The sequence below is a fragment of the Peromyscus maniculatus genome, chromosome 6 (assembly GCF_049852395.1).
Source record: "Peromyscus maniculatus bairdii isolate BWxNUB_F1_BW_parent chromosome 6, HU_Pman_BW_mat_3.1, whole genome shotgun sequence".
Classification (NCBI taxonomy): Eukaryota; Metazoa; Chordata; class Mammalia; order Rodentia; family Cricetidae; genus Peromyscus; species Peromyscus maniculatus.
Genome location: NC_134857.1, coordinates 36,219,073 through 36,243,573, shown reverse-complemented (window position 1 = coordinate 36,243,573; position 24,501 = coordinate 36,219,073). Strand labels below are relative to the sequence as shown.

Genomic DNA, 24,501 nt, shown 5'->3' with positions numbered 1-24,501 from the left:
ATTGGTTTTATTGGTTTGTTTTAAGGGCTGGAGGCCTTGGCAGCAAAGAAAGGATGTATCTAAAAGCCAGAAAACAAAATGCATACACACATTTGAAAGCAAGGAATGAGCTACCTGTGGGCCTTTGACATTCTTAATCACAACAGATAAAGAGGGTAACATCTTAATTTGAAAATATCCCAGATAACAAGAATGAAGGATTTGAGTGAGATTTAATGAACAAATGGATAAAGAGAATAAAGAGAAATGATAGTTGAAGTGTTCCAATTCAACCATTTTTATATTAGAAAAAGATCCTGCACCATTGCCAAGTGTCAGGAGGCAGGGGATGTTAGTACTGCTGCTCCCACTGCCGTGTGCTCTCTACTTGCTTAGATTCTCCTGTCTCAAGAGCCTATGAGGGAGGCACCACCACCCCCTTTTACAAATTAAGGAAATGGGGTTGTTTGCCCAGGTTGGGTGAAAGTTTTAATTAGGGGCTGCCAAGGACCCATAAGGACCATCCTGTGCTACCTGATCCTGATCTAACCTGTGTTCCCAAAGTTCTCTTTAACACACCTGCCCCTGTGGATACCATAACAGAGAAGCAGAGGCAGGATATCACAAAAGGTATCTAAGCACCATGAGATAATAAGGGGATATGCAGACCACAGCCTCAGAGAAGACTAGCGAGCATTTACAAAAAGAGAAAAATCCAAGCTTAACAAGTAGAAAACTGTTTCCTAAGTAGACAAGAGAAAAATGGAAGACTTCTGAACTCAGCATTAGTTAAAACCAGAATAGCAGGGAGGCAAGATGATGTATTTTTAAGAGGTTATATTTATACTATGAGAAATGAACGTGCTGGAACAGAGTTATCAATCAGTATCTCTCTTTTCATCTAACCCAAGAGGCAAATATCCACTCCTTCCATTTATATAAAGCTAGATCACAAAAATCTATCATTTTGAGAGATGCAATTTCAGTCAGAGCTGGCCGAAGAAAAATATATTAAAACCATTTTATGTGTTATCTTCTGCTCAATTATTCATTTATTCAACAAATATTTAAAATCATACATTCTGTGTTAAGCATAATGGACAATCTGACCTATAGCAATACCAAGAGGTTAATGAAATGCATCCACCTTGGGAATGTGCTGTCTCACTGGGTGGCAAAGGTGACGGAGATAATTATAATCATAAATTGACAGATGCTCTGCTATGGAGGCAGGAGCCAACTAGATGTGGTCACATCAAGGAAAATCCAGAGTATTTATAGGAAAAGTAGAATTTTATGTCTCAAAGAAGTGCAGCTCTTCCAGAAAGCTTTGTAGACTGCAGACAGGGCCTACTGACTGCATTCCTGGCAGGCACTGGTCTGCCTTAGCTTCGAAAATCAACGTCAATGGCTTCAAACTTTAGAATGCTCATTTTTCAAAGGTGCTTGTTAATTATATTGTCTGCTTTCTACCAGATTTTACACTCTGTCAACTAGCTAGCTCACACTTCACTCCAGATAAATATTTTTTAATATATATTACATATATATTCTTCATTTATTTACTTTACATGCGACCACTGTTTTACCTCCTTCCACTCCTCCCAGTCCATCTCCCTCACCCCTAGTCCACTCCTCTATTTCTATTTAGAGGAGGCCAGACCTGCCAAGGCTATCAATGAGATAGAGCTTATTCAAGTTGAAGGCTGGACAAGGCAACCCAGTATGAGGAAAAGGGTCCCAAAAGCTGGCAAAAGAGTCAGAGACAGCCTCTGCTCCAATTGTTAGAAGTCCCACAAGAAGACCAAGCTACACAGCTGTAACATATACAGAGAGGGTCCTTAATCTCCTCTTAGTAATAGTTTGACATTTATAGATTATTTATGCACCATGAGCATTCTTCATTCCATACGAACTGAAGCATGTGTTTCTGAACTTGAAATGGAATCCCAATGTATGAGTGTACTCTAGGACCTCCCACTCGGAACTTCTTTTTTACATCAACAAACAGCTCTGTCCAGTTCAAACATTTGTTTAAGCCACATTTATTGAAAGAGTATAAATACATCATGACTAAGTCCTATTTACTTACTAAACTCTCAAATATGAGATGAGTATCAGCATTCAAATGCACACACTATTGAAAATGCTAGATTATGAGAAAGATTTTAGGAGAAAGAACTTTTTTTTTTTTTTTTTTTTTTTTTGTTTTTCGAGACAGGGTTTCTCTGTGTAGCTTTGCGCCTTTCCTGGGACTCACTTGGTAGTCCAGGCTGGCCTCGAACTCACAGAGATCCACCTGGCTCTGCCTCCCGAGTGCTGGGATTAAAGGCGTGCGCCACCACCGCCCGGCGAGAAAGAACTTTTGTTCCATTGACTTTCAAATGTAACTACTATTTCCCCAAACTTAAAACATGTCTTTCTCAGGGCTGGAGAAACAGCTCGGTGGTTAAGAGTATTGATTGCTCTTCTAGATGACCAGGTTTGGTTCCCATCACGTATGTGGCTGCTCATAACTCTCTGTGATTCCAATTCCAGAGATCTGATGCCCTCTGCCCATCATTGCAGGCACTGTGCCCACATGGTACAAAGATTCAGGCAAATACTCATACAAATACAACAAAATAAATAAATCTTAAAACATGTATTTCCCATTCCTCACTTAGACGAAAAATAATTAAGCTACATTCATAGTGCTTTTTTTTTTTTTACCAAAACTAGTGATTATCAAATATTCTTTATACATAGATTTTAGAAGAGAAAGAAGCTCTTAGCTATCAGGTAAGGTAGAGACCTACAGATGGTGAAGTCACAGAACTACAAATCAATGCACAGGAAGGGAAATAAACAAGCAAACAAAAGACATAGATAACAAAAACAAGGAAAATCAAGTAGACGGAACACAGATTAAACTATGGAAGGAAAAGTAAGGGGTGGAGTTTAAATAAAAAGAATTAAAATCCATGCTATGTATAATAACCAATCAACAATAGCTTTTGAATCTCTAAATAAATCATGTAATTTACATCTTTATATTTTTGGCAAATCTTCTCATTTCTAACACAAAAGAAGGCAAGAGAATGTCATGTTTGTTTCTGTATCTGGTCTGTAGTAATGCTTCCTTTGGTTGAAATACATAAATACAACCTGGCCTCACACAGACACAAACTGGAAAGGGTTGGAGTATTGTAATAGCCTTTCCCAATAATTGTGGACAACCTTCTTAATATGACACCAAATCTTACTGGTGTTCAGCCTCACAGAGATTAGTTCTAAGGAGAAGTACTATGATATTAGGAGAAGGGTTTATGCACTGTTGTGTTACAGTTCTTTCCCTATCTTTAAGAAATGATTTTTTTAATCCATAAATGATTTTGTAATATCATTCGTTGATCATTAGTAAAATGGGGGTTCCCTGAATCATCCAAAAGTTGACACATTTTATTATCTATTATCAAACTATGATATATGTTAGTGGCATGTTTTTCCAAATTCTAATTTATCATCAAGAGCTAGAGAGATTGCTCAGTGATTAAGAACACTGGCTGTTTTTTGCCAAGAACCTGAGTTCAGTTCCTAGCATCTACATTGTAGTTCACAACCAACTGTAATTCCAGCTCCAGGGGATCCAACCCCCTCTTCTGACCTCCACAGATATCAGACACACACTTGGTGCACATACAATACAGGCAAAACACACATACAGATAAAGTACATCAACCTAATTTGTTTTGCAAATAGTGTCTCATAAGGGGAGAGAGTGACTCATCCAGTCTGTAGCTGGAACAATTGCACATCTACTTCCCCTCAAGACATCAACACATTTTGCTATGAAGCAGAAGTGTCTGTACATGCTTCCCATTGTCCAAGAATGCAAGGATTGAAAATTTAATAAGTGGATATTTTCTCATGCTTCACCAGTGGTATTCTTAACAGGGAGTCTGGCAGTGATAAACGTTACAGTGACTCATCATTATAGTTTAATGAACTGGGGTAATATATGCTAAGAAACCAAGAGCTTGGCCCGTGACTACTTTCGTGAGCTCAGTATAAATGACCACCTGTTACAATACAAGAGGCAAATAGCATCTTAGTATTATATCCTAAGAGTCTAGACTTTCAGATTTCATAGAAGGGGTAAAAAATGTTTGATAGAATTCACATTGAGAACCAGCAGAAAGAATATTTCTAATTCGTCCTGAGTTATCAATGGGCCTCCCCAAACTCACTGAAGTGGCTGCCCTACACTGATACAGGGCATTGGAAGAAACCCAGCAAAAGTATCACTTCAAACAAACAAATCCAAAGAATCCCTAAATGTAATATTTTTTTGTTAAATGTCCACTAGTAGATAAATTTAAAAGGCAGTAGAAAAATTATTTCGCTTTAATCTATCAAAAAAAAAAATAAGTTGTTGGACTGAAAAGAAAATGGCACCCTTGATCTGCTGCCATGGAGTCAGGTTCCTTTGTTGGGCATCAGCTAGCTTCTTGTAGCCAAGAAATATGTTTCACTTTCTAGAACAATTGTGAAGCCTAAGTAATGACCTCGGGTGCTTAAAAAAATTAGCATAGCAGGAGTAGAGAGAGATTCAAGATGGCGGAGACGAGCAGACGCAAGTAGGCCTGTGGTGGCGGCCCGCGGAGGTGGATGGGCCTGGCGGCAGCAGCCAACAGGAACATTTAGGCCCAGAGGCAGCTGGCAGAGACATTCAGGCCCAGTGGCGGTCCACAGAGGTGGACGGGCCCTGCAGTGGAGATAAGCAGACGGAGGTGGACGGGCCGGCGGCAGCGGCCAACGGAGACATTCAGGCCCGGTGACGGCCCACAGAAGTAGACAGGCCACGCGGCGGAGACAGTCAGACGCAGGTCGGCGACCCGCGGAGGTGGACGGCCCAGTGGTGGCGGCCGACAGGGACATACAGGCCCAGCGGCAACCGGCAGAGACATACAGGCCCCGTGGTAGTTCGCAGAGGTGGATGGGCCTGGCAGCAGTGACAAGCAGAGATAGGTAGGCCCGTGGTGGCAGCCGGCAGAGACATACAGGCCCGTTGGCCGCCCGCAGAGGCAGACAAAGCAGCGGCAGCTGACAGGGACATACGGGCCGGCCGGCAGCGGAGACGACAAGTGGACACGGGTGGGCCTGTGGCAGCGGGTCACAGGGGTCGACAGGCCTGGGGACAGAGAGGGCGGACGCAGCTTGGAGCGGGGACGCCCCTGGCCCCAACACCTGGGGAGGAGGCTATCTCCGTGGGTCAGAACCAGGGCAAGTCTGGGCACTTCCTCTGGGGACAACCCAGGGCCCAACTGCTGATCCTGTGAAACTCAACAACTTGGAGGTGTTGGTGAGACTACCCCGCTCAGCTGAAACCCATCTGGGAGAGGATTCAGATGCCTACAGTTTGAAGTCTGAAGAAACAAGATCAGCTGAGGAGTTGAAAAATGAACAAAACGTGACCTGGGAACACAGAAGAAGGCGCTACCCAGCCACTAAACCAGATCACCAGAATCATAAGTATATAATTCACCGACTGAAATCAGCTGTCCCTGAAGAAACAGCCCAATAGCACCAATTTTATCAGGAACCCCTGCTAAACCAAGACTAAAAATTAGAACAAGAGAGGCACTCTCAGACACAGACACCACCTGCACCGCACAGAGGAAGAGATGAGTAGACGCCAGTGCAAAAATACAGGCAACAACATAAAGACCTATATGGCAACATCAGAACCTAGTGATTCTACACCTGCAAGACATAAACATACCATGACAGAAGAAACAGAAGAAATCAACCCTAAAAATGACTTTAAGAAGATGATAGAGGCCCTTAAAGAAGAAATAAAACATTCCCTCAATGAGGAAATAAAAACTTTCCTTAAAGAGGAAATGAAAAACTACCTTAAAGAGGAAATAAAAACTTTCCTTAAAGAGGAAATGAAAAACTCTCTTAAAGAGGAAATAAAAACTTCCCTTAAAGAGGAAATGAAAAACTCCATTAAAGAGGAAATAAAAAACTCCCTTAAAGAAAGGGAAGAAAAAACAAACAAAAAATGGGAAGAAATCAAATCAAGCCAAGAAAAAGCAATTAAACAGATGAAAGAAACATTCCAAGATCTGAAAAATGAATTTGAGACAATAAAGAAAACACATGCTGAGGAAATGCTGGAAACAGAAATCCTGACAAAACGAACAGGAACTACAGAAACAAGCATAACCAACCGATTGCAAGAGATGGAACAGAGAATCTCTGACACTGAAGACACGATAGAGAAAATAGATTCGTCAGTCAAAGAAAACACTAAAGACAAAAATGTCATAACACAAAACATCCAGGAAATTTAGGACACCATGAAAAGACCAAACCTAAGAATAATAGGGATAGAAGAAGGAGAAGAATACCAACTCAAAGGCACAGAAAATATATTCAACAAAATCATAGAAGAAAACTTTCCTAACCTAAAGAAAGAAATACCTATGAAGATACAAGAAGCTTACAGAACACCGAATAGGCTGGATCCAAAAAAAAAGTCCCCTCGACACATAATAATCAAAACACTAAACACACAGAACAAAGAAAAAATATTAAGAGCCGCAAAGGAAAAAGACCAAGTAACATATAAAGGCAAACCCATCAGAATAACACCAGACTACTCAATAGAGACTATGAAAGCTAGAAGATCATGGACAAATCTCATGCAGACACTAAGAGACCACGGATGCCAACCCAGACTATTATACCCAGCAAAACTCTTAATCACCATAGGTGGAGTAAACAAAATATTCCAGGATAAAACCAGATTTAATCAATACCTGTCTACAAACCCAGCCCTACAGAAAGCACTAGAAGGGAAAATTCAACCCAAAGAAGTTAAACACATCCATGAAAAATCAAGCAATAGATAATCCCACACCAACATACACCACAGGACAACAGTTGATGAAAGATACGACAAGCATTAAAGTGTGGGTGAAAAGCTTGGTGAAATTCTGAGTGAAGTTTTAGTTAAAGTTGGTTGAACTTGAGATTGACTGGGAAGCCAAAGATTTAAAAAGTAGAAGATTCTCTCGACACAAGTTGTGTGATAATAGTGTGTTTTGTGTGTGTGAATGAGAATTTGTAAATGTTGAATTCTAGGCTTCAACAATCATTGTCAGTGCAGATCAAGCTGCAAGTATTTATGTTTTAAAACTTAAATTATAAAGCTAGTTACGTCTTTCTAACAACTAGTTTTAATGTTTATGAGCATATTTTACCTACATTACCTTTTCAGGATGTTGAGAAAGATGCATCACAAGCACAGGCTGGAGGCTGGGGGCTAGATGGTTTTGAGGAAGAGGTCTTGGTGGACTCTTTCATAGAGCAAAGGGAAGCAATGCCTTCTGGGAAATGAGCTAAGTTTTAATCTAATCTTTAAGATTAGAAGTCAAAAACAAAAATATTAAGGAAAGGAAAACCTAATTGAGCTTTGAAGTATTGTTATGTGGAACTGAGTGGGACTTTTGAGGCCTTTCTTCCAGAAAACAAGGACTTGGTTGTCAGGCCTATATTAGGTCTAAACCTTGGTGCCATGTAGCTGTACTTAAATCATTTCAATGGAAAGTGTCTTAGTGATTGGAACTTCTAGTGCAGTTTGGAGTTCTTCCCTTTGAAAAAATGTGATATTTGCATGGGATTGTTTGAATCTTGTTTTCTAGTCCCTCCCCATTACCACCCTCATAGTCTGAAGGTAGATTTTTCTCTTGATAAAGGAACAAAAAAAGTGAACATCTTGTTTGTAAATAGGTATCTAGTAACTAGTGGTAAACTTGAAATGATAAAATTCTTTAAAGCCTAATTCTAGGTAGCCTTAAGAAAATATATCTTAATTATTTTTGAACTTGTATTCACCTTGTTTTTTTTCAAATATCTTAAGTTATATTTTCTTTTTCAGAGCTGCTTCTTATTTGGGGCTACTTTTTTTTTTAATTAAGGCGTAATTCATAAAAGAGTATATTGTTTTGATGAGACTTTTTACAACTGTGGCTGGATGTCTTTCTTTAGTCTTCCAAGAAGGGCCATTTTACTTTTTTAGAGTTACTTTTTAAAGTCATGAGGTCAACAACTTGGACTACTATGCATGTAAGTGCTAATGCAAATTAAAGCCCAAGTTGACCTCCAGCAGCAGTTCATTCTATGTTGACAGTGAGAGAACACTTTGCCTGTTAGGATACTGTTACTCATGGACTGAAATGCTGAAGAAACCCCTCCCCCTATTTTGTTTTTTGCAAAAATCAAGGTATATTCTAGGGTTTCCTGGTTGACCTCAACAGATAAACTGAGATGATAGTCTTAGTTCAGAAATGATCTGAATGTAGATTTACAGTCTACGTGTACAGCTGGCTAAGTGAGATCGCTTTCACAGTTCTGCATGTATCCCATCGGCTCCCCATTAGTCACTGAACTCTTAAAACTGGTATTGTAACATTATCACAATGTTTTGCACCAATTTTATAAACTTTACAGTGCAATATGTGTTCCTTTTCTGAGGCAAACCAAAGGTATATTTCTCAAGGTTCTGCTGCTATCAGCAGTGTTGATGGAGGATTTTTTTTTCATTTGTAATAGATAGAAATAAACCAGAAAAAAAGAAGAAAAAAAAGTGGTGGAGGAAAGGTGAACACAGCAAGAATACTCAAAAGGGCTGAGAGCTGCAAACGCCAAGAATGGATTTGCATAGTAAATGGAATAGAACAGCTCTGAACTATAGCTTACTTTTCCTGGTTTGGTCTGACAGAATGATTGAATGCTTTTGTACAAAAATCAGAGCCTTAAAAACAAGGATTTGGTGAGATTGTAAAATGGTGTGCCACTTTGGCAAAATAGTTTGGTGGTTGGTCAAAATGCAAAACATTGTTACTCTGTTACTCAACAATTCTACCCTTAGGAATCATATCTTCAAACTACTGGAAATGTGCACCTATGAAACATGTACATGAAGGTTTACAGCAGTGTGTTGCTAATAGTAAAAAAGTTAAAACAACTCAAATAGCTATCAAATACTGGAGAAAAATAAAATGTGGCTTATTCATACAATAGAATATTATAAGACATAAAAATGAATGAGAAACTGACAGATTAAATGACTTTGGTGAACCTTCATAATTTCATTTGCAGATCTTTCCATTTCTAATTTATAAATACATTTGGGGTTATAAATTATAAATGTACTGCCTCCTGTCAACATTGTATACTTCTATTTGATGATTTCTGTGTCAAACATTATATGGAAATGTTTCCAAGTATTTTCTGTATTAACTGTGAATGAATAGAACAAAATAAATTGCCTGTGATGGGAAAAAAATAAATAAATAAATTAAAAAAAAATTAGCATAGCTGTATTTTTATTTGGTCTGGGGAAGTTAATCCCTCCATAATAAAAAAAGAAAAAAGAAAGAAAAAAATCAAGCTCTGTCTGTGGGATTTGTTTGAAGTACACTGAAAACATGGTCTGGCGAGCAATTTTATGATGCTAGATCTCCTCTTTGATATATACTACATAAAACTCTGAAAGATACTGATGTTCCTCTACAGAGCCTGAAGAGTGACTTCGTGATCTAAACAGCACAGCCTGAGATTGAGGATAAGACTGTAACTGTTTATTGGCTCTTCTCCAGCAGCAATAACCCTTAACTGGGTACCAAACTTTAAGTAACACTAGTCTTTGTTCAAGCAATATGGTTACAAGATGCTGTGTACTTAGCCACATACATCCTGGAGAAACAAATAATCTTGCGGGAATCACATGGAGGTATAAAACTAAGTTTTCTACCTGTCCTTCCTCCGGGGCACCCATCAACACAAGTCCAATAAAATATGACTTGATTCATTCAGAATGTTTGTGATAACAGTCACCAATGGAAAGTATAATTGTACATCCCTCAAAGATCTTCTAGAAACTTCCTTAGGACTTGTGATTTGTTCTTGGCTTTGCCAACCCCCAGATGGAGACAAGGATCAGGGCTAAATTTATTATTCTGGGCCAGGTTTAATTTTTGCGAATCCAAACTTTCATCTGAAGCAACTTCCCAGGCTTTATTTAGGGTTGTCCTTCTGCTGTAACATGTACTTAAAGAAACATCTCCCTCTGATGACTGTGTGACTGGGAGTTTCTCATTTTAGTGCTGCTATGATGGCACTGACTGGGATGTTTAAGGACTCAACCTTCCATGTGGGTTTTCAGGGTTAAAGCTAGGGACCATGTATCTCTGCACCCCAGTTCTGCACAGGGCTGCCATGCAAGAAGAGCAATAGGGGGCCCCACTGTATCCCAGGACACACATTGCATGTGTGGAGCAGCAGCTGGCAACCAGTAGAGTCTGTTCCCTGCAGCCCAGTTTTGATTAGCGATCCATATATCCACCACAAATGCACATGCAAGATCTAAGATCCATTATCTGTTAACTTTTTAAATCACATATTTCATTGTCAAGATATGTACATTGTTTTTTGTTTGTTTGTTTTTGATACAAGGTTTCACTGTGTAACAGCCCTGGCTGTCCTGGAACTCGCTTTATAGACCAAGCTGGCCTCAAAATCATAGAGATCTGCTTGCCTCTGCCTCCTGAGTGCTGGGATTAAAGGCGTGCACCACCACTGCCCAGCACGTACATTATATTTTATAGATAGGGTCTTGTGGACTAGAGAGATAGTCCAGCTGTTAAATAAAGGATAGGCTCACAATCAAAATACCAAGAGAGGATTTCATGGATCCTAGGCTGGTTTCAAATTCCCTATGTAGCCAAAGATGACCTTCAATTCATCATCCTCCTATTTTCACATCTCACTTGGTGGGATGGCAGACGTGCTCTGCCATGCCTGGTTTATGAGGTCTGAGGACTGACCATGCTAGGAATCTATCAGCTGAACTACATCTCCAGCCCACAACATGGACTTGTGACTCCTGTGTATGTTAATGTGTATTAACAAGCTCTCAGGAGGCCCTAAGGTGTTAAAAGTTTCCATGTGCCAGGCAAGACAATGTTATCCAAACTTAAACTCTGTGTTCACTTGTCCCTTCATCACAGTAGGCTTTAATGAAATCAGAATTAGATGTGCAGTAGAATACGACAATATGAAGGAAGTCTAGTTGATTGCCCCACTCCATTCTTCAGAGTGTGATGAACTCTGACATAGTGGTACTGATGCGGGTTTTCCAATAGTAATATCTCAAAGTGGTTGTTAGCAACTCAACACATACAATTGTATATATAAATATATGCATATATGCATATGTAAACACCTGTGTGTGGATATATATAATATATTATATAACTAAAACATTAACTATGGAACCAACCATGAGAATGTTTCATGAAAAGATGTATAAAATAAACTGAAGTTAACAGAATCACTTGTTGAGTCATAAAATTGCTATAGATGGCACTGAGCGAAGGTGCCATCTGAACAAAAACAGACCAAGAATAATTTCTGCCAGTTAGTTTCCATTGTCAGTTTGACACAATCTAGAATCAACCTGGAAGAGCATCCAAAGAGGAACTGTCAAATCAGGGTGGCATTAGAGCATGTCTACTGGAGATGATTTTGGAGGTTAACTGGTACAGGAACACTCACTCATTCCACCTTGGGCAGCACAAATTCCCTAGGCAAGGAGATCTTGAACTGTGTAGAAGTGTAGAGAAAGCAAGCAGGCCAGGACCCATGTGTTCGTTCTCGCTGTGTTCTTGACCGTGGATGTGATGTTTTAACTTCCTGCCTTGACTTCCCCACAATAATGGACTGGGACCAGGAACTGTGAGCCAAATAAGCTCTTTCTTCCCTAGGTTGCTTTTTGTCAAGGTATTTCCCACAGCCCCAGAAGTGAAACCAGAACAGATCTCCTCCCAGGGGGCAAACACATCTGCCAGCTCCTGTCAGTTTATCTCCACACCTCATACACCCTGGCAGTGCCCTGTCATGCAAACACACCACCAGAGGCCCCAACCTGGAGGTGAGTGCTTCCGGCTGGCAGCTGAACCAGGGACAGGAATTCACAAGAACACAATCAACACCAAGATGGCAAACATGGCTCTCATTCTTAATTGCAGATGAGAACACCTTTAAAACAGTTCCACTTATATTCCGCGTGCCCTAAGGTAAAGAGTGAGTGATGGGGAGAAGTGAGAACTTGCACAAAGCCAAGCCTTTCGCCTTCAGAGAAGGAAGTCAGGGAAGACAATGGAATTTACAATTAGTCAAGTGTGAATTGTTGTTCCTTTCTCACAAAGGAAGTTACCTAAACAAAACCAGAGCAAGGATGAACTAGTTTTAACTGTCAATTTGACACAGCCTATAATTACCTCAGAAGAGTCTTAATTATGGGATATTGTCTTAATGCTTAACTGAAAGAGGAAGACACATCCCACTACGGGCAACACCAATTCCCTAGGCAGGGGATACTGAACTGTATAAAAGTTTACACAGCCACAACCACTTATCCACATACTCCTGTTTTCCAAACATTCTTGTTTCTCTACTCCGCTCTTGAACTGGCCTCTTCAAAGACCATGAAGCATCTTATCATTAAGTCCACTGAGTGGTATCCACTCGGCATCCTGTGTGGGTCTACTGAATTAGTCTGTTTCATCTTCTGTTTCAGACTACCCATAGTCCACATGCTGCTCACTTTAAAGATACATCATTCAACTTATTGTTTTCTTATGCTCTCCTCCCTTCCTCAAAAATCCTATTAGTCTGACCTCTATAGGCTTCTTCCTGTAAGGTGAACTTTCACCCTTACTTTGTCATCCTTGGCTTTGACCTGAGTGTGGTGATATTGTGTTTCCCAAAAATATTGTGCACCCTAATAAACTTATCTGGAGTCAGAGAACAGAACAGCCTCTAGATATAGAGGCCAGAAAATGGTGGCACACATGCCTTTAATCCTAGCATTCCAAAGGCAGAGATCTGTCTGGATCTCTGTGAGTTCAAAGCCACAGTGAAAACAGCCAGGCATAGTGACACATGCCTTTAATCCCAGGAAGTGATGGCAGAAAGCGGAAAGGTATTTAAGGCATGAAGACCAGGAACTAGGCTGGTTAATCTTTTAGGCTTTTGAGCAACAGTTCAGTTGAGATTCATTCCATCTGAGGACTCAGCAGCTTCCAGTCTGAGGAAACAGGATTAATGCTACACTTGGGCTCCCATTAAACATCTTCAGCCACCAGTGGACATTTCCACTCACGCTTCTAATACAATGTACTGAGAAATGGACTTTCAAGCTAACTTCAAATGATGACACTTGGCATTCCTTTTTCTAATTTCTAGATGTGACGGCATCATTTTACAAGTCAGCTATCTAGCTACCTGTCTGCCTGCCTATCTATCATCATCTATCTCTATCCGTATATCTAGTTCCACTATAAAACATTGCTGATGCCTGCGACAGACGAGGGAGTGAACTCTCCTCCTTACCACCAGCAGCACTCAGGAAAGCGCACCCTGCTCTCCCCTGGGCAGCACAGTAGCGCTGACCCTGATGGTGTAGGTGTGAGAGAGCTGACCCTGAGGGCATGAGAATGGGATAGCTGACCACACAACCCTCATCTGCCATGTGGTGGTGAGGGAGAGGGAAAGATGCCCCCCCCCCTTGCCCCAGCCACTTGTGATAGGCAAGGGTGCTGACCCTCCCACTTACCCACTGCAGTACCCAGGAAATCGTGCCCTGCACCTTGCCTGGGCAGCACAGCAGAGCTGACCCTGTTGACGGGGGTGCAGATGAACCATCCCCAAGAATGTGAGTGTGGAAGAACTGGCCCCGCACCTCATCTGCCATAGGGTGATGTAGGTGGGGAGAGATGCCTCCTCCCAACCCTTCATCTGTAGTAGGTGGGAGAGCTGGCCTTGGCTATTACCATTTGCACCAGGGCAGCTCCTGCACCTCGCCTGGACAACACAGTAGAGCTGGCCCTGATGGTGTAGGTGTGGGAGAGCAGCGGACCCTGAGCATAAGGGTTAAAGCAGAACTGACCCCGCCCCTTGCTCATTGCTGCAAGCGGTGAACTAGCCAGGTGGCAATGCTGGAGAGCTCACCCTAGTGGCGAGGTTAGGGGAGACCTTGCTGGTTGACCAATCCTGCGACTATCCTCGCCCAGAACCAGGGTTATAAGTTGGCCCACTCCAACGTCCACCCTATGCATGATCTGCGGGAGCTGGTCCTGCAGATCCAATGCTGCAGGAACTCCGCGACACAGGGCAACAACAGGCTGTCTGAGAAGAGTCCCCGTGAGGGCCCTGCGTCGATCTTTTTTCCTTTTCTTTTTCTTCTTTTTTTTTTCTTAAATTGTATTTAATTTTGTGAGGGAGGGGATTGCAAGGGCAAAGGGTGGATAAGAAGGGACGGGAAATAAATGGGATTGAGAAGCATGATGTGAAAGCCACAAAGAATAAATATAAAGAAAGTTAAAACAAAGAATAAATATAAAGAAAGTTAAAAACATTGCTGACTGTTCACATATAAAATATTGCTGTTTCTTTGTGTTACTAGATGGAAGCGTACGAAAAGTCTCTCTACAGGTTAAAGTTGGTCAAATACCTGCAATTAATGGGAGTCCCTTCGGAGACATTAGTCTAATAGATTACTTCACACTGTGCAGCCATTTCTATGGCTCACTTTGATGATCACCCCTTATGAATCCCTCTGAAAACCTCCACAGTGAAAAGACTAAAGTCCTTCAATTTCCTCACATCCACCTCATATAAATGAACCCCAAATCTGCCTTTGCAATTTCCTCTTTCATCGCCATCAGAGTCTCTTGCTGTCAATCACCCGGGCTTAGCAGCATCTCTGTCTTCTCCCTGTGAGCACAGACTTAATGAAGTATCACCTAATCACGGGCCACTTCCTGGAACTCAAATCTTAGTCACATCCTGCTGTACTTTACTTTTAATTACTTCTCCCATGAATAGCCTTCCGTGTTTAAATACCTCTGAATGCTTTTTACAATATCTTGTTTTTCATTAAGGAAAGTATAGAGACTTATTTATCACAAATGGTCAAAAGATAACTGCTGCTACTTTCTCCGGATTTATTTTTTAAAGTTCTTAATCCTGACTCTGATAGCATCATTTAATCCACTGTCCTGTAACTAGCTCTCTTGCACAGATGTGGGACGTCCTTTCAGACTCCCTTTCCAGACAATATCACTTTAGCATCACTGCCCAGGCTACCGTGTGCGGTGGCCCCATCTACGACATCCTGAGAAGACTCGATTTCATCAGAATAGAAACTGATGAAAGACACGGAGACTTTCCAAAGATGTTTTAATTCTTGAACTAGACTTGAATTTCTTTACATCTCTAGCAATGACATCTTGGAGATGTGTATCAACGTATCTCGTATCCACCAACCCCCAACAGCTTATTGGCTACACTTAAACTGGGAAGCCTTGATACGTGAATCCTGTGCTCACGGGACAGCATAATCTAAACATCCGGGCAAGAAAATGCCTCTTGTCCTTGGGTCACAAACAATGCTCTTGCTGCTGGCTGGATTTGCTTTAAAATTCCCCTGAACTTTTGTCTTTTGTGGATAGAAATAAAATCATTCTTGAAAGCTCAGCTGGCCCCCAAATGTCCTATATCCATGTCACATCTGTTTTGCTAACCTATTGCTAAGAGTCAATCCAAGACGTTTTACAAATAAACTACCTTTCAGATAATGCCCTGTGCCTTAGTGCCTTTAGATAATGCCCTCAAAAGCATCCTAAAAACGTCAAGTTTTTGTATTTGTTGAGAGATTTCTAGCACACTAGATTTTCTTCTATTATATAATGGAACAAAAGCAAAGAACATGTTGTTCTTAAACTTAAAAGATCCTGTTATTCTTATACAGGGCCAAAGATGGAAGACAAAGGCATACTCCTGTCTGGCCCTTTGAAGACTATTTACAAAAAAAAAAGTCGATAGTCTTTTAAAAATGGTTTATGCCACTAAAATATAGTGAGGGAAAAAAAATCATAGTTCAGCGAACAATAAAAATATGTGGATAAGGGATAAAATGAGTTAAATCTGCCTATTCATCTTCAAGCAGGACACACTTAAGCTTTCTAAGTATGTGATATGAAGTCATTTGGTTTAAATTCATGATTTAAAAATCTAAGATGACATTGATTTATATGTACCAAAGCCAGTAATGATTGAAACACATGACTGGAATTCTTATTTTACCTTTGCTTAAAGATTAAGTCTGGGGGGTCTTAGACCTCTCTTAGTCTTGTTACATTGTAGTTTAAAAGATTGTACTGAATTTTAATTCCTCTGTCAAATTAGAAAGGAAGAACACTTTTATTTCATTAAGCAGGAAAAAATTCTCTTTATCTTGACTGGAAAAGAAAACGATGAAAAAAAGGAGTCTAAGTTTTTCTTAATGTTTTATTTTGTTTCTGCTTAGGCTTTGTTTCTCTTCCCTTTATCTTGAGACAGGTGACAAGGACTTCTTACTAAACATTGATTTTCCTAACTTGTATTCCCTGTGATATTACCCAAAGGAACTACTCAACCTGTAGGAACTCAAGTCCATCAGTTCTTTCTTAAATACTAACGTCTGTAAGTTTAATAGAATTAGGACCATTTTTAACTACATGTCATTTCTCCAAATGAAAAATACATACAGTTTAATTTGCTGCTATTTCAATATAGGACAGAATACTTAGTGGTGAGAAATGTGGGTGGACTGTGTGCCAGTATGAAGTGTCATAGATACCTCTGCAGTGGCTGCAGCTGAGCCTGGTCTTTATTCATTTCTACCCGGGGTAGTCTACTCCAAAAATGCACTGGAATTGCTCTCAGTAAAAAACAGAGACTAATAATTTGTAATAAGCCCCTGGGAGGATTTCTGCTGGGACAAAGTGGTACAAGTAACCTGCCACCATCACTTAAAAGCAAACCTGGGCCTCAGTTGCCCTCCAGTTTTACTGAGGATTGAGGAAAGATGCAGCATTACAGGAGCTAGCAGGAGCAAGCTCAGCATGGGACACCCATTAGTGGGCACATGTACTCACTGACAGCATCCCCAGCAGAGCCTTGGCTTGAGCTAAGAGATGTTTTATATACTGAGAACATTTGCGTCATTTGGCTTTCCAGGATCATATATGATGTACAAAGGGCTGAGGTGTTTAATCCCCACAGTTTGATTCATCTCCCTCTGTTTTGTTATTGAAGTACAGTCTCTGTGACACACTGTTGGTTCAGACTCTCACAAATGACAGTGCCTAGAGATGACACTAGAATGTGGAAGGAGGGCATGTTTCTCAATCCTAGACTACCTTACCATGTGGTCCAGCTACACTGCTCCTTAATGGCATAAACAGACATTAACCACCTTCTTTATTTCTTATTTGTTCATAATTTCCTAATCTTCAAACACAATGCATTAGTCCAAGCTCTGCTTTTCATCAACATACACATGAAGTTAGTAATTCTTTTGCTCAATAGTAAAGTAGGGGGGAGAGCTCAATCATTGAGAGCACTTGTTGCTCTCATAGAGATCTCAAGTTCAGTTCCCCCGCATCCACATGAATGCTCACTGGCGTCTGCAACTCTAGTTCCAGAGGATCCAGCGCCCTCTTGTGGCTTCTACAGGCACCAGGCAAACACGTGGTGCACATATATGCCTGCAAGGAAACATTCATACACATAAAATAAAACAAATGTGTCTTTATAAAATAACAAATGGAGGAGGGGCTGGAGAGACAAGTCCGAGGTTAAGAATGTTGGCTGCTCTTCCAGGGACCTGGGTTTTGTTCTTAGCATCCAGGTCAGGCGGCTCACCGTAGCCTGTAACTTCAGCCCTCTTTTGGTCCCCTCAGCCACACACATGGCAGACACACACACACACACAAACACACACACACACACACACACACACACACACACACACGAGCAACAACAACAACAAAATAAAACAGTCTCTAGTGTTCTGACCTCTTTTGAAAACAGGCATGAGATTTTTTTTTTTTCCTTTTCTCCCTGGAGGAGCTATCAGGGGGCAGAAGTTTCCACGTCTTTTTTTCCAAATGCTCTATTTTATCTGCCTACTGCGCTTACTGAAGAAAGGAGGCAGATTAACAGAGTCAGCTGCGAGACCCCTAGGTGGGACCTCAGCTACTTAGACGCAGCCACTCCCACAGTGAGATAAAAAGAAAGCTAACACGGAAAGGTCCAGACAGAAGCAAGTTTAACCGCTTCCTCTCCAGAGGTGGTTATTAAACCAGTTTTGTCTTTGTGTTGAAGTTGGTCAGGAATTGTTGATTTGCTTTTTCCAAAGGAAACGCATAGAAAATCCTTTTAAAAAATTATTGTGGGCAAAATATGAGGTTTAAAATTCTAATGTATGCCAGTGTGTTTTTTTGTTTTTTGGGTTTTGTTTTGTTTTGGGGTGTGTGTGTGTGTGTGTGTGTGTGTGTGTGTGTGTGTGTGTGTGTGTGTGTTTGCCCTCTCAGCTCGTCTAGCTGGCCAGGGAGTTCCCAGGATCCTTCCCTCTCTCCCTGCCAATTCTGGGATTGCAGAGCAGAGTAGCTATGCCTAGCTTTTCTATGTGGATGCTAGAGATTTGAACTCGGGTCCTCATGCTCGCAGAGCCCACTAGCCATCTCCCCAGCCTTGCAATTGGAGGGCTGCATTTCCAGCACATGATATAGGTGGTCCGATGTCGTTAGCCACAGATTTCAGCCAATTATACATCAAAATGTTTTGGTATAAAGTGTCTTAGTTTTAAAGTGTCTATACTGAATTTATAATGGGATTTTTCTGCAAATAGTATTTATACTGTTTTACATAAAGTAGAAAGCGCAGTGTCAAAGGGCAGAGAATAGCATGAGATGGAGAAGCCAAGGAAAGCCTCCTCCATCCTACCACACCTGGGCAAAGGGCAATAGTTTCTCAGAAAATTACTCTCCTTAAGGGATTGGAATAAGTTGGCAATCTTTTTTTTTTTTTCTTTTCAACGAGGCAGGGTTTCTCTGTGTAGTTTTGTGCCTTTCCTACAGCTCGCTCTGTAGACCAGGCTGGCCTCGAACTCACAGAGATCTGGCTGCCTCTACTTCCTGCGTGCTGGGATTAAAAGCGTGAGCCACAACCGCTTAGTGGTTGGCAATCTTTTAAGAGCTGGGAGCCCAGCTACCTCACCTAACCCCTGCAGTGACTCTCCACACACCTGTAATCCCAACACTGGGAAGGCAGAGAAGGGGACCAAAGGGAATCAGTGCTGACATCCCAGCTGAATCGTCAAACTCCTCATTCAGTGACACACTGTTTTGAAATAGCAAGGTGGAAAGCGGTTGAGGAAGACACTTGATGGCAATCTCTGGCCTCAACACTCATATGCATGTGAGTATATGTGTACCCCACACATGTGAACATGCTCGTGTACACACACACACACACACACACACACACACACACACACACACACACACACACACACTCATACAGAGACCCAGACCCAGACACGGGCCCACACACAAGGACAGCTGTTATTCCACAGGCTGAAGTTCATGTCAGTCATTCATTAGTCCATTTAATATTTTGCAACCATGGACAAAATCAACACCATGAAGAAACTGGAAATCAAACAGACTGTAAAGATGTGATGGGATAGCACACACCTTAATACCTCCTTTGTAGACTGAGGCCTTAAAATGAGCAAATTGGCCTTTGACATACATCTGTAGTAGCAAAGGGAACACTGTATGAAAAATAAGCAGTCCTGAACAGCTGTGGACACCTCCCTCTCCACCACCCTCTCTTCAAGCCTCTATGTTCCCACAAGTACTGCATTATCCCCAGAGCCCAGAGTGAGAAATTTATTTGACTCATTCAGTTTCTCTGCTGAAGTATTGAAGTGTCTAGCCTGTTCCAACTGTGGCTGTTCTGGCTGCTGATACAGGAATCACATTGCTCTGACTATGGGGTCTCCACAACTTTCATGTCCCAGACATTGCTGTCTTTATGGACCACATGAAGAAATCTAAGTGAAAAAACCCAGGTTGTGTTTGTGTTTACATTATAGAACATGTCCTTAAATTGCCACAATGCCATTACGTTTCTTCACTGTAGGGGACGGGAGGTTCATTGACATTTTTTAATTGTGAACAGAGGCTACTGAAGGCATCCTGATTGTCTTTAGTAACGCTGCTCAAAGTCACTGTCTGCTTGACTAGCATTTGTCCTGGCCTGGATTTCAAGGGCTCCAAAGATAGACATCATTTTCTAGGTTCGGTGTGGTTTGCTTTTATTCTGATTAATCAATATAAACTCCTCAAAGCTGAGCACACGAGAGTGAATGAGTGACACAAGCCATGAATAACTGATGCCCGCCACCGAGGACCAGATTGAACTCGGAGCCAGCTGGCTACAAACCCACCGTTGGTCCCCAGCAATTTTCTGTACTCTACACAGTGTGTGGCACCTCTGTTCTGAGTCTACTCCTAGAAACACGTATCTGCGTTTTCAAACTGTCAACGCACTTTCCAAAGACTAAGATGAACAGAGGCATGCAGCACAGATCGACGATAATGCCCCGTGCATGTTCAAACTTGACAGTGTGTCGTATCAGTGCTCACATAAGAAGATCTGCCGGAGTGAGTTACGGCACGAGTATACGAATGGTATTTTGCCTGCAGTTATACCAGAAAGTGCCCCTGCCGCCAAATCCTTGAGAACCAGAGATAGTCTTCACAAGGTCCTCCAGCAAGTGACACAAAGGAAGGTCCTGACATCTGGGGAGAAAGGCAACAGACGTGAGGCGCAGTGATGTGTCCAAGCCCTGAAGTAAGATGCAAGCATCAACTAATACAGCAGAGCAAATGAGGGGCAGTTCCTGTACCAAAGCCCGTATCACTGACACATGTGTGCTGTACCCTTAGTTCCTGTTTACTTCCCACCCTCTGCAGTGAAGCTGAGTGGCAGGGCGAATGAATATGCTTGTATACCCGAAGACTTCGGAACAATGCCATGGGGTTGATCAGCCCTGGCTAAAGATCTTTCAAATCCAGAATCCAGGAGGGCAAAGAAGAGGGCCAGAGAACACTGAGACAAAGCAAGGTGGGTTCTGTGCTTTGGCAGAAGAGCCAGTTCTGAAAGACCCACCTCTTCTTGCCTTCTCTCTGCCTCCAGACCTTATTCCATTTGAATTTCTGTATAGAAAACTAAGCCTTTGGCATCTGCTTTTGCTCACATAGTGTGTAAAGAGTCAGTGTTCTGACTCTCAGCTCTGAGCTCCTGGCTCCTTGTGACCGATGCAAAGTTCATAGACATGAGCCCCTGAAAAAAATTCCTGTGGAGGAACCAAAATCCTAATAAAATTGTCAATGGAGCTAAGAACACAGAAAATCGAGTTCATCGTTGATGGCCTAAAATAAATCACCAGGCCTTCATGTCTTAGTCAGTGTTCTACTTCGGGGAAGAGACACCCTGACCACAGCAACTCTTATAAAGGAAAGCATTTAACTGGGGCTGGCTTACAGTTCAGAGGCTTATTCCATTATCATCATGGTGGGAAGCATGGCAGCATGCAGGCAGACATGGTGCTGGGGAAGTAACCGGGAGTTCTACATCCAGATCTGAAGGCAGCAGGAAGAGAATTGGAGCCAATAGGCCTGGCTTGAGCTTCTGAGACCTCAAAGCCTGCCCACTAGTGACACACACACTAATAGTGCCACTCCCCATGACCAAGCATTCAAACATGAGTCTGCAGGAGCCCTTTCTGCTCAAACCACCACACTTCACAATACGGCTTATTAGATTTTTTATAAGTATTTTTTGTTTGTTTGTTTAGAAATACAATGAAAGCATTAGCTTAAAAAGCTTTGGTTAGTACGGAGCCAAAACCACAGAACTGTGAAGAGTGATGGTGCTAGGCTAACCCTTGAAAGTCAAGCACAATTATTGTAATTCCTGCTTCTCCCAAAGTCCACCTCCATTTTTTTTCTAGAACCTTACTTTGACGATCCCCCCTGCTTGCCACACTCAGTGAGGCCCTCCCAATTGATGAGGCCACCAACTCTTTTAATCATGTCTTGGTAATACCTCATTACGGACTGGTGACAGCCTCCAGTAGTCTTCCTCCACCCCTAAATCTGATGAACTCTGGATTTGAGTAGGATTTGTTCCACAGATCCAAAAGTGACAGAAAGAGAAGCCCTGCCCCCATCAGCACCATGAAGGATGCAGACAAACAGCCAAGAGTTGGATGTGTGGACAACGCAGTTGTGTATCCCTCTAGCCACAATCACAAAGGGCATGACAGCTTAGGTCTTCTGAGGGACTGATGTACAAACAGCGTAGACAACCAGAGGCACACCAAAGCATGAGAGGGGTCAAGGGACTGGGAAGATGAGGGTGTTTCAGACCTAGCTGTAGGCCCACAGATGTGAAAGGGGACAGAGAAAGGTCAGGTAGGATGAACTTCAGATCGAGGAGCAGTTTGGGGAAAGTTTTAGCCAGGACTAAGTTAACCTGTGGAACCCACTGCTTTGCTCAACCTTGACACTCGTCCCTAGTTATAGTAGAAGAGGCTGTCCTTCCCAAAAAGGGAAGGACACATTTCCTTAGGAATGGTCATTCTGCCAGGCGGTGGCGGTGCATACCTTTAATCCCAGCACTCGGGAGGCAGAGCCAGGCAGATCTCTGTGAGTTCGAGGCCAGCCTGGTCTACAAAGCAAGATCCAGGACAGGCACCAAAACTACACAGAGAAACCCTGTCTCAAAAAACAAAACAACAACAACAACAAAAAAAGAGTCATTCCTCTATGCATCTGTGATGGACTCCGTTAACCCTGTTCCCTCCCAGGGAAAGCTGCTCCCTGGTAGGTTCAGTCAGGTCAAGTCCTCATGTTCTAAGCTCTGCTCCTATAGGCTAGCCCAAGGAAGGCCATGAACACAGCTCTGAATCCCCACACCTCGCTGATCAACGTTAAACATGTATTGTAGACCCTATGTGTTACTTACACAAAATGTATTTTTAAAAAAATAGAGTTCTGCTGGATTGTTTAATCTTATTGGTAGTTAATAGAATTTATGAAACCATCCCACCATGCCTGGTAACATGGTTGAAAACAGTATCCTTTTGATATTAGTAAAAAACCAGCGTATTATTTCAGTACCATTGGAGGAGGAAATGCTTGTGTTATGCTGGGGTCAAAGGAGTTCTAATAGAGTCTAATAGTGGCTGTTCTTTATTCGTGTCCCAGTACAAGAAATATGTAGCAGATTCTAAGAAAGAAGCCATATTTAGAACACTCTGTCATTGGTTCTTTTAATAACCTGATTTTCCCCTATCTGATATCACCTAGAATGCTTATGAAATAAGTTAATGTTTATTTATAGCTGTGGCAAGCCAACTATTTTCACCCAAATGAATTCAGAGATGAAATCAGAATAATACTACATTAAAATAAGAAATGTTTTATGAGCTGTTTGATTGTTGCTATTACCTATGATAGATATCCAGCTATTATATGTATTCAGTATTCATATATTCATTACTCATATTATAGTTACTTCTGTAATAGCTTTCCTAAAGAGCCAGCACAGCACACCTTGTATCCAAGGCATCGTTCTGTTGTGCCTGTAGTAACACATCTGGGGGCATGGCACCATGTAAGGTTGATATCCCGAGAAACAGACTTTCAGCCACAAAAGTCAAGTAGTCCACCACAGCTGGAGGGAAAAGGTATACTTTCTCTACTATCATAGCCTATATTAACAAAAAAGCAGTATGTTTCCAGGTCAAAAACAGAGAAGCTCTGAATATATTCTTCCTAAGACTAGTCTTCCTTAATTGTGTCTTTGTACAAATGCCAACTGCCCACACTGGAAAGCTGTTCTCAAAACCGGAGCCAGACAGACACCAACATGCATGAATCTTGAGGAATTTGGAAGAATATGTACAAATTTGACCAAAAAATATTTGTTGGACTACATAATTGAAAGAAAAAAAAGGCTACTAATTTCTAGAATATAAGAGGCAAAGTAGTTACATCACTCCAAAGTCAAAAACAATACTACAAAGACCTGGAGGAAAGTTGCCCCTGAAGTTCGAGACGTTTTGACTAGTCTCTGTGGCCCCAGTAGAGACATCTTTGTACTTCATGGTTTCATATTAAGAATAAATCAAAGAAAACTTAACAGTCTTGTGTCTAATCAAATGACAGTTTTCTTTCCTTTGATCCAGCGTGTTAGACATGGGTGTGGATGCACTTACATTAACGCAAGCTCTTTGGGAAACTTTGGGGGAAGTCTCTGGCTTGCATCATCTTGAGTTCTGTTCTATGGACCAAGGCTGGCACATCCTAGAGACTGGCATTCCACTTCTGGTGGAGATGAGTTTTCCACTGTTTTTCCTAGATGCTAGAAAGCTGCTTTTGAGTCTCTCTCAGCTCACTGAGCTGCCTAGTCTTACATAGTCCTTTGCAGGTGGTAAGAATTCAACAATCAATTATTAAACTGACTTGCTTTGGATCCATTTCTACCTTCAAACACCTTAGC

The 24,501-nt window shown here is 41.6% G+C and overlaps 1 long non-coding RNA gene across 1 annotated transcript in view; it reads right to left on the bottom strand.

The window, feature by feature from the left end:
* The window catches only part of LOC143273730 (uncharacterized), a 72,047-nt gene extending 47,546 nt beyond the window's left edge, over positions 1 to 24,501 (bottom strand). The window contains exon 1 of the long non-coding RNA XR_013051918.1: positions 24,218 to 24,501. This is a non-coding gene — a long non-coding RNA (uncharacterized LOC143273730). The remainder of the gene's footprint in view (positions 1 to 24,217) is intronic.